Genomic DNA, 11,707 nt, shown 5'->3' with positions numbered 1-11,707 from the left:
CCAGTCTCCCTGATGTAGAGGAGACCGCATCGGGAGCAATGGATACAATAGATGATATTCGTGTATGTGCAGGTAAAAGTTTGATGGATGTGGAAGGCTCCTTTAGGGCCTTGGATGGAGGTGAGGGAGGAGGTGTGGGCGCAGGTTTTACAGTTCCTGCGGTGGCAGGGGGAAGTGCCAGGATGGGAGGGTGGGTCGTAGGGGGGCGTGGGCCTGGCCAGGTAGTCACGGAGGGAACGGTCTTTGCGGAAGGCGGAAAGGGGTGGGGAGGGAAATATATCCCTGGTGGTGGGGTCTTTTTGGAGGTGGTGGAAATGTCGGCGGATGATTTGGTTTATGCGAAGGTTGGTAGGGTGGAAGGTGAGCACCAGGGGCGTTCTGTCCTTGTTACGGTTTGAGGGGTAGGGTCTGAGGGCGGAGGTGCGGGATGTGGGCGAGATGCGTTGGAGGGCATGTTTAACCACGTGGGAAGGGAAATTGCGGTCTCTAAAGAAGGAGGCCATCTGGTGTGTTCTGTGGTGGAACTGGTCCTCCTGGGAGCAGATACGGCGGAGGCGGAGGAATTGGGAATACTAATTTTTCATCAAATGCAAATCTTGTAGCCAAAATGATCGCCTCAACATTTGCTGAATTTAAGGTGATTAGTCTAACATTTAATCTATAGAGGGGGATACTGCTTAGTGATGTGCAGTGTTGTCTGTGCCTTAAGGAGCAGCGCTCCGAAAACTAGTGCTGCCAAATAAACCTGTTGGACTATAACCTGGTGTTATGTGATTTTTAACACTTTCCAGAAGCGGTTAGTACTGAGGCCCCAGTGCTGGAGCTCAGCTGTAAAGACACCCTGGTTTGGCGTGACCCTGTTGATCCAGGATCACCTTTCACTGTGGTAGATCAAAACCAGCCATTCTATGGACATGGGTTGTCACTCAGAAACGTGTTAGAGACTTACCCATTCCCTATTCCACAGGGGTCTCTTGCTGTTGGATCTTGCTCAGGAACGTTGCTCCTTATGGTTGCTCCTCCAGATTAAAACTAGGGGGTCATTGTGCAGTGGGTACGTGAGAGGGAGATGGGACAGGGTTTAAACCAGGTTGTGAATTTTGGTCAGCTAGTGGAAGTGTAGGGGAGTTATGTTTGTGTGGTCAGGAAGTCGGGGGAGGGGAGTTGGGCAGAGGGTTCCATTTACGATGCACATTGTCCCATTCATTTGAGGGTCACTAAGATGTGATCCTGTTAAATGGCACAACAGCCCTTAGGGTCATTTGACCCAGCTCCAAAGCTCTGAGGAAGATATCCACTCATTTTGAAACTCAGTCTTTCCTCTCATCTTTGCTTTTTGATGAATAGAGTCATTTGAAAGGATATTACACAGGTAAGCGAGAGAGAAGAAATCAGGTGACAATATGACAAAGTTTAAGTGGGAGGAGGCTTGTATCCCACATAAACTTCACTTCCTTGTTCAGAAAGAAAAAAAACAATAAATATAATGATTCTAACAAACGGCTCTGACTCATTTTTTATATTTCAAAATGGAGCTCCAGTATGACCAGTGCAACGGCTTTTCATTTTACTGCCTTTTTTTCCCCTTGTATGTCTTCCAGTAATCACAAACATTACTCTCCCATGTAGCTACAATTCAGGTGTATAATGGAATACTCCCCACTTGCCTGGATGGGTGCAGCTCCAACAAACACTCAAGAAGCTTAACACCATCCAGCACAAAGCAGCCCCTGCTTGATAGACACCACATCCACAGACACCACTTCCTCCACCACCGATGCTCAGTAGCAGCAGTGTGTACCATCTACAAAATGCACTACAAGACATGGTGAATTTTAGGCAACCCCTTTCAAACCCATGACTACTTCCATCTAGAAGGACAAGGGCAGCAGATACATGAGCACGCCACCATTTGCAAGTTCCCCTCCAAGCCACTCACCATCCTGACTTGGAAATATATTGTCGTTTCTTCAGTGTCACTGGGTCAAAATCCTGGAATTCGCTCCCTAAGAGATATTGCGGGTCTACCTACAGCACCATGGACTGCAGTGGTTCAAGAAGGCAGCTCACTCCCACCTTCTCAAGGGGCAACTAGGGACAGGCAATAAATGTTGGCCCAGTCAGCGCACACGAAATCTGTGAAATATTTTTTTTTAAATATTGGCGATCTTTACGTGTACTGACAACCATTCCATTATCTCTCTCTCTCTTTCTTTGTCTTTCAGAGTATTTAAGAAATCCAGCCCCAATGGAAAGGTAAGACCTCCTAATGTTACAGATTTACCAGGAAGAAAATATTTTATCTCATGGTTACAGTACAGTGTGAGAAGAGAAATGGAATTAGTTTAGATTGTATGTGTTAGAACATCGTGTGGGAATGATGTGTGTAGAATGATGTGTGTAGAACTTACCACTGCTCACCATGTTGTATGAGCCAGCTGGTAGATTTGTTGCCATCATTCTTTGTCCTTACAGGGATTTGCTTTGTCTCGGGCAGTGAAAGTAAACCATGCATTAGTCCAATGAGAAAAAGCTCTTACCTTGAGTAAGGGTCTAGAAATTCAATAACAAAAACAAACATTTCAGGGACAGCTCAGCAGTCTGCAGAGTCTGGAGAGAAATGACAGTTAACATTTTGGGTCACGTGACCCTTCCTTAGAACTGTGTTCCGAAACTGTGACTTGAAACATTACCCCTGTTTTCTCTCCCCAGATGATGCCAGACCTGCTGAGCTTTTCCAGCAATTTCTGTTTTTGTTTCTGATTTACAGCATCCGCAGTGCTTTTGCTTTTATCTAGAAATTCAGGAACCAGATAATTGTTCTGGCACTGTAGATTTTGGATGCGCATTGAGCCGTCGAGAAATGATGATGTAGCTGATTTGATAGGGATTGTCTGACACACTGAAAGTTTCATGGGAAATCTCTCTAGTGTTTGTGACCCTTCTAACATAGTCCCCAGCTGTTGGAGAACTTGGGAAGTTCTGACTTAATATTACCTATGAAGAGTTAAGAGAATATGCAGGCAGTAGAGGCAATCCAGAAAAGGTTCACCAGGCTTATCTCAGGTGTGGAGGGGCTGTCTCTTAACAAGAGGTTGAGTAGATTGAACCTGTACTCATTGGGACTTGGAAGAATTGAGAGGTGAGCTTTTTGAAACATACAAGATTCTTAGGGAACTTGACAGGGTAGATGTGGAGTGTTTTTTTTTTCCCCCTTCTGGTAGAATCTAGGACCAATGGGCATGATTTCAGAATAATTTCGGGGTTACACATTCAAGACAGAGATGAGGAGGAATCTGTTCAATGTTTTATCCCAGAAGACTGTTAATGCTGAGTCATTCAGTCGATTCAAGGCTGAGATGGACAGATTTTTAATCAGTAATAGAACCAAGGTTTATTGGGAAAAGGCGGGAAAGTGGAGTGAAAGGGGATGATCAGATCAGCCATGAACTCATTGAATGATAGAGCAGACACGATGGGCTGACCGGCCTACTCCTGCTCCACACTGACCCCTCCCCACACACGTGATGCAAGTTATAACTGACTCAGTTCTACTGTACCTCTCAGCAATTTATCTGTTAACATTTGAAAGACGTTCGGCGAGTGATAACCAGGAATTTATAAAAAGAAGGAAATAACTGCAGTTCAGCAAATATGTTACTATTTTCGAGGAGCAATCAGGGCTGGGGAGCAAATGCTTCCGAGATGGTGATGTACTTCTTCGATGATACAGCTCAGTGGGTTCACACTGCAACCTCTCCGTGCCATTGACCCTGGTTTGATTCCACCCTCGGGCGACTGTGTGGTATTCATACATTCTCTGCATGGGTTTCCTCTCAGTGCTCCAGTTTCCTCCCACAGTCCAAAGCTGTGCAGGTTAGGTCGACTGGCCGGGCTAAATTGCCACATAGTGCCCAGGGATGTGCACGCTAGGTGGGTTAGCCATGGTAAATGCAGGGTGGGTCTGGGTGGGATGCTCTTCGGAGGGGCAGTGTGGTCTCAATGGGCTGAATGGCCTGCTTCCACACTGTCGGGATTCTGTGATATTTCTCGATTTGGATTTTAAAAATAGAAACATATGGGTGCAAGTCCACTCTGTGAAGGTAATTCTTTTTTAAACAGGTTGGAAATTCATTTGGAACAGTAACATAAGTACATCAGTTCTGAGAAAGCTTGTGCCTGCAGTCAAGTGCCTGGGAGATTGTGGTGTTAATGGATGAAATGTTTCTAAAGCTGAGTTTACAAAGGACCCCAAATCCACTAATTTAGTTTTGTCTTCAGAATAGAATGTTCGAAGTCTCCGTTCAGAAGGGGGAGCAGTTCACTTAGCAGGAGATCCATCTTATAGTTAGGGGCCTGGTCACCTTCGCCAATGTGTTGCTGGTTTGTGGAGCTTCCAAGCTGAGAGAGTTTGAAAAGGAGTCTTCGCATTGTGAGAACTGAGAAAGTTCAGGACATCCGAATTGTGAAAGGTCCATGCAAGTGAGCTCAGAGAGGAATTGGAAAACTGGCTCTGCAGCCTACGGAACAGAAACTGTGAGGGATCAGTAAAGAGTGGAGATAGGAATGACATTTCTCTGGAATTGAGATTGTGTGAAAGGCTAATGTTGGGGTACAGGTTGGAACTTTGTCTTGCTGTTTGTTTTGAGATCTTTCTAACTGTTGTATGGGCTTTTGTTTTCATTTGTGGATTAAATTTATACTCTTATGTTAAAGAACATCTGCAGCCTCATGTAACCATATTTTAGTGACTCACTATCAACTGCAAAGAATTAGACAGCTGATATATTGAGCCAGGTTTTATTGCGGGATCTACCTTGTCCAATTGTACCTACCATTAGCTGGGGTCATGCAACTTGTACATCCCTATGTGACAGCCTTCTATCTTGTAAGAGCATGGTTTGCGCAGTGTTAGTTCACTCTGTGTCAAACATTGCCCCCGGGTGAGATTCAAGAACCCCACTTTGGTGTGGCAGTATCTCTGCCTTAAAGACAAGATGGTGGAGGATCTGCTCACTTTGGTGTTCTCTAGGCTCTCTTCTCAGCCATCAGCAGAGCTCACAGCCATCAGCAACTGTCTCTCAGTTGTCAGTGTCAATGTCTGCTATCTTCCTAACATTGTTCAGGAATATGGACGTGTACAGAGATCACAGAGGGTTGAGAGGTTGGTTGCAGAGACCGGGAGAGAGTGAGAGATGTTAAGACAATGAGAATTTTAAAATTGAGACCAGGGTAAATTCGCAAGCACAGAGGAATGAGAGACAGTGCAGCCTCGGGTTGGAACAGATACGAGGTCAGTCAATGAAGGAAATAATTTCCCCACACACTAACCTCATTCTAATGAATCTCACACTCCCAGATCGTGTTTCATTAGCAAGAATCTTCAAGTGTTCTGTCGGAATCTGAACACCACAATAATATGTCATCTTACAGCTCGATGAAACACAGCTCCAAACGTGTTAATTGAGACCTTGGAGAAAGCTTGAGTTTCAATTACAAATCCAACTCAATTACCATTCGAACCAATGCGTTCATATAGCACCTTTCACAATCTCACTGTATCTCAAAAAGCTTACATTTTCTTTACTCCTTGATGGGATGTAAGTGTCACTGGAAATGCTATCATTTTGGAACTTAGGAACAGGAGGAGGCTATTCAGCCCCTCAAGTCTGTTCCATATTCAGTGAGATTATGGCTAATCTGTGGCCTAAGTGCATATACAGTCAGTTCTTACAGAACACGATAGTTGCATTCTTGTGTGACCCCATGCTATACAGATAACGCTTAAAGTGTTGGTGATCCAACCACGTTCTAGCCAACACAGACTTTAAAAGTTCATGCTTTAGAAACAGCGTCTTCTATTCACCCAATCGCATTAGAGCCAATTCGTGTTAAAGAAAGACTTGATATGGTAGAACTAATTCTACCCCTTGCTTAACCAAATTTATCAATCTCACAATTAAAATGAGCAACTGATCCAGCATTTCCTGCCATTTGTGGAAGAGAGTTCCAAACCTCTCCCACCCTTTGTGTGTACAAGTGCTTCCTAACATCTCTCCTGAATGGTCTGGCACTAATCCTCAGACTATGCCCCTAGTTCTAGAATCCCCAAATAAGTTATCTATCTTTATCTACCCTGTGTTTCACGGTTAGTCTCATGAATTCTAGAGAAAACAGGCCCATCTCTGAAAGCCCTTGAGCTGAGTGGATTCCCAGGCCATTTCGAGGACAGTTAAGGGTCAAACACACATGAAAGGTAATAAAGAATGTTTGATGTAATGTTAGGATGTAACTACTGGACAGGTCAGGGTCCAGAATAAAATCTGACTGATAGCTCATATATTTGAGTTAATTTAACATACAGTTGCTCACTGACATGTAAACTCACACAGTAGATTGTCTTTGACAATAAAACAAAAGTTTATAACACAAAAGAAGACAATAGGCAATAGGTGCAGGCATAGGCCATTCTGCCCTTCGAGCCTGCACCACCATTCAATATGATCATGGCTGATCATCCTTAATCAGTATCCTGTTCCTGCCTTATCTCCATAACCCTTGATTCCACTATCCTTGAGAGCTCTACCCAACTCTTTCTTAAATGAACCCAGAGACTGGGCCTCCACTGCCCTCTGGAGCAGAGCATTCCACACAGCCACCACTCTGAGTGAAGAAGTTTTTCCTCATCTCTGTCCTAAATGGTCTACCCTGTATTTTTAAGCTGTGTCCTCTGGTTTGGCACTCACCCATCAGCGGAAACATGTTTCCTGCCTCCAGAGTGTCCAATCCTTTAATAATCTTACATGTCTCAATCAGATCCCCTCTCAGTCTTCTAAACTCAAGGGTATACAAGCCCAGTCGCTCCAGTCTTTCAGTGTAAGGTAGTCCTGCCATTCCAGAAAGAAAAGAAAATTGTAATATATCAAGACATCCCGGGTTCAAGTTCCACATGCTGGAAAGATGTGTAGTAACATCACTGAACATGTTGAGAAGAATTTTTATACAATACAGTTTAAAAGACTCCCAACTATATCTATGCCCCATGAGCATCACTTTACATGACTCAAATCCAAAAACATTATCCTGCTCTGTCAAATCTTTGGGTTCAACTCAACTGCTTTTTTCCAGTCCTGTCCTGTGAACTGTGAAATCATCTTGCATGTACAGTCACCAAACTGAAAGCTTAGACTTTCTCAGTTTTTTAATCACCTGCCAATTTCTAACCAAACACTTCTGGTCAGGATGTTTCACAAGCTAAACCTTTCGACCTGATCTTGCCCTAAACTGTCTGAAATTCTTTTCTGAGAAACTATGTTTGCTTCTGATCTCAGTCAAGTCTCCTCCAAAAACTTCCCTAAAACTTTCAGTCTGTGGGCTTTGCTGAGCTCAAATCAATCCTTGATTATTCTAAACCAAAAGCAAGCTAATGCCTTTCAGTATTAATTCTTCCTCTGTTGTAAACAACACAGTATCGATAATCTTTCATTAACATTCCAGGTGATTTACAGTCACCTCCTCACTGGATTAGGTCGTAGCTCTGGAAGAATTTTCTGACCTTGTTTCATTTTAAATGCTTCACAAAAGTAACCATTATCCATATGCCACTAATTTGAAATCCAAATAATAAGTCAGAAATTTATATATGTCACAAACACCTTTTATTACAGGCATCACTGATGCAATCTGTCAAGTGCAGCTGCCAATTTGCTCACAGCAACTTCTCACAAGTAAAATCTAAATAATAATAATGAGATCTGCTCTGTTAATGAAGTACATTGCTGCTTGCACAGGATTCCAGGGAGCATGCCTTTAATTTTCTTCCAGTACCGCCCATGCAAACCTCACAGGGTATTCTCCCAAGAGGGCACGTGGAGCTTTACTAGCTCTGGTTGTGATGTCAGCATCTCTGACCACGCAGCAACTGCACTGACATGTCAGACTCACTTGTGGCAAGTCTATGGAGTGCAATGTAAAACCAGATTCTTCTGACCCAGTGGTTATTTACAGCGCACCTTCTCTTAGATTATTATTATCCAAGGCTTGGAGGGTGATTGTTTTGTGCCCCTCATAACTGGTGCATTAATTTATAATAGAACATTTCCCTGTTTTATTACTTAGTATCAAACACTCCCAGGGCAGGGACAGCATGGGGTTAGATACAGAACAAAGCTCCCTATACACTGTCCCCATCAAAAGTTCCCAGGACAGGGACAGCGCTGGGTTAAGTGTACAAACAATCCCTCCTTTCTGTTATGATTTGAATTTGATACCAACAAAGCTGCCCAAAGCTCCCTTTGGCATGAAACATCTCACTGAGGACATGACTAATTTTGGAGGGTGCTGGGAGTCACAGTGGGAAATGAACATTCAAAGAGAGATGGAACTAAATTGTGAAGGTTGAAGAACTCAAGAGTTCTATGTATAGACAGTTCTCAACGCCGCTGCACTGTCTGGGAAGCAGTCAAATAGACTGGCACGATGTTGGCCTTTATCTCGGGAGACTTAACTATAAAGTAGTTCAGCAAGTATTTCAATTGCACTGAACCTCAGTGAGACCCCAGCCAACTGCACACTGTCTCTACCAGTGCACCACTAAGATTTGTTATTCAAGCATTTCCTGTTCACAAAGGGTTTGAGAGGAAACAAATTAAATTTATTATCTTTCTGTCAATTTGTAAATGTAATTCCATTTGAAACCAACCCAAAACTAGGCGGAGAGGAATGGGCGTGATCAGCAGAATTTACTGGAGTGGGTGAGGTTCCAAGGGGGCACAGTAAAGCATAGAGGAGGTTGTGTGTTGGACAGACTGGGTTTGCTTTCACTGGAGTTCAGAAAGGTGAGGTGCGACTGGATTGAAATTTATGAGATCCTGAATGCTCCTGACAATGCGGATGTGGAAAGAATTTGTGAAATAGGTGAGAGAACTGTTGCAGGTACGCTGGGCTGAATGGCCTCCTTCTTCACTGTAACCATTCTGTGATTCTGTGAAGATGTATCTATTTGTGAGTCAGTCTGGAATGATGGGCACTGTTTCAAAATTAGGGATCATCCTTTCAGGACAGAGAGAAACTTGGAAGGTTAGTAAATAGGAGCAAGAGAAGACTATTTGGCCCATCAAGGCTGCTCCACCATTCAATATGATGATGGTGGACCATCCAACTCAATCCCCTGCTCCTGGTTTCTCCCCATGTCCATTGATCCCTAAGAACTATATCATAGAATCACCATAGCTTGGAAGCAGGCCATTCAGCCCATTGCGTCCTCTGAAGAGTGTCCCACCTAGACCCACCCCCTTACCCTATCTCTGTAACCTTCCGTAACCTCGAACTGAAGTCCACTCAGTTCGAGGGCATTCAGAGATGGGCCTGTTTTCTCTAGAATTTAGAAGGTTAAGGGGTAATCTGATTGAAGTCTTCATGAGACTAACAGTGAAAGACAGGGTAAATAAAGATACACTTTTGGACTGGAGCACCCAGAGGAAACCCATGCAGACTATGTAAATTCCACACCGACAGTTGCCCGAGGCTGGAATTGAACCTGGGTCCCTGACGCTGTGAGGCAGCAGTGCTAACCACTGAGCCACCATGCCACCCTATGTATCTAACTTCTTGAAAACATTCATTGTTTTAGCCTCAACTGCTTTTTCTGTGGCAGAGAATTCCCTAGGCTTCTCTGGGTGAAGAAATGTCTCCTCATTACAGTCCTGAATGCCCGAGCCTATAGCCTTACACTGTGACCCCCTGGTTCTGAACTTTCCACCATTCAATACGATCATGGCTGATCTCTTCTTGGCCTCTTCTCCACTTTCCTGCCCATTCTCCATAACCCTTTTAACCCATTACTCACTAAAAATCTATCTATCTCCTTACATTTACTCAGTATCTCAACATCCATTGCACTCTGACTTAAATACATTCAATGACTTGGCCTCCACAGCCTTCTATTGCAATGTATAACGTAGCCTCTGGCTGAAGAAATGCCTCCTCATCTCAGTTCTAAAGGATGGTCCCTTCACTCTGAGGCTGTGCCCTCGGGTCCTAGTCTCTCCTCCTGTTGGAAACATCTTCTCCACGTCCACTCTATCCAGGCCTCTCAGGATTCTGAGCAATGCTACAGGAGTCCAACTAATTTCACACCAAATGCAGCTTGTGCCATTTTATTCCCTGCTTATTTAACTGAAAGGCTAAGCAGCTGGGGCTGTCTTCTCTAGAGGAAAGAAAGGTGAATGATGACAGAGGTTGTTAAAAAGGTTTGAGAAGGGAGAGGTTGAGAACAAGCCTCCTCAGCACATGGACTGCAACGGTTCAAGAAGGCAGCTCAGCACCACCTTCTTGAGGGGTAACTAGGGACAGGCAATAAATGCTGGGCCCAGTCAGCAATGCCCATGGGAACAAAGAAGAAGTGAGACTACCGCGAGGGGAACTGTGAATGTAGAAGAGTACCTCACAAGAGATCATGCGGATCCTTTTGATCAAGAGAGTGCTGTGAATTTGGAACCCACTACCTCAGAGAGTGATTGAGGTGAATAAGGTAGATGTGGTTTTTGGGGAAAACTTGATGCGCACGTGTAAGGAGAGAAGGCTGTGCTGGTAAGGCGAGATGAAGATTGGTCCATGGGGGCTCATGTGGAGTATAAACACTTGCACAGATTATTTGGGCCAAATGGCCTTGTGCTATGATATATAAGCTATGTAATTCTATATAATTATTGCATTGAATATCATTGTGAGTATTGCTGACAAAGGAAATGTACTGTCAAAGTTTTTCATCTTGCGCACATCAGGACCCATGCAAGAATGCCAAATTTCAGAGGGAGCAACAATTTAGGACAAAAAGGTGTCAAATTTTTGCCATGTTGAGTTGGAGACATTGCCATGGAGAATGCACTCAGAAATTATTGCCCACCTCCCCCGAGGTTTTTGTTTCATTCAATAATGATCCAATGCCTGGACCACAAGACTGTAAGAAATAGGAACAGGAGGAGGCCATTCAGCCCTTTGACCCTGCCCCACCATTCAATAGAATCATGGTTGCTCTGACATTCCCCATGGCCACTTTCCTGCCCTTTCCCTGTAACCCTTGCTATCCTGACTGATTGAGAATCTATCTCAGCCTCAGATATACACAAGGACTCTGCCCCCACAGCTCTCTGTGACAAGGAGTTCCAAAGACTCTCAACCATCTGAGAGAAGAAATTCCTCCCCATCTCAGTCTGAAACTCGTGCCCCTTTATTCTGAGACTGTGCCCTCTGGTCCTAGACCCTCCCATGAGGGGAAACATCCTCTCAGCGTTTGTCCTTAAGAATCCTACACCTTTCAATGAGATCACCTCTCATCCTTCGAAATCCTTCTCACATTCCCTTATCCTGCAGTGGGCAGCTCCATGCTTATGAGTGTATGAGGCTGCTGTCAAGTGGGAATTTTATTTTGAACCTAAGTAACAACCTTAAATTGGTTGTTGTTGTAATTCTTTGCACACTTGGGGTTATTCAGCAAGTTCTGTCACTTCATACAAGCAGCATTAGAAATTATGTTCTTGAGTTTTTGCAAGCACAGGCCGGTTGGGTGCAGCCAGAGCTCTGCCTGTCATGAACAGCCAAAGGGATGTGGTATTTGAGACAATCCACACATCGCTGGGACTCTTAGCTTTGAAAGTGCATCACTGCCTTCAGCAATACGCCAGTTCTGTGAAACCAGGGAAATATA

This window comes from Chiloscyllium plagiosum, chromosome 6, assembly GCF_004010195.1.
Source record: "Chiloscyllium plagiosum isolate BGI_BamShark_2017 chromosome 6, ASM401019v2, whole genome shotgun sequence".
NCBI classification, from domain to species: domain Eukaryota; kingdom Metazoa; phylum Chordata; class Chondrichthyes; order Orectolobiformes; family Hemiscylliidae; genus Chiloscyllium; species Chiloscyllium plagiosum.
The sequence above is the reverse complement of the archived record's forward strand: the minus strand, read 5'-3'. Positions refer to the sequence as shown.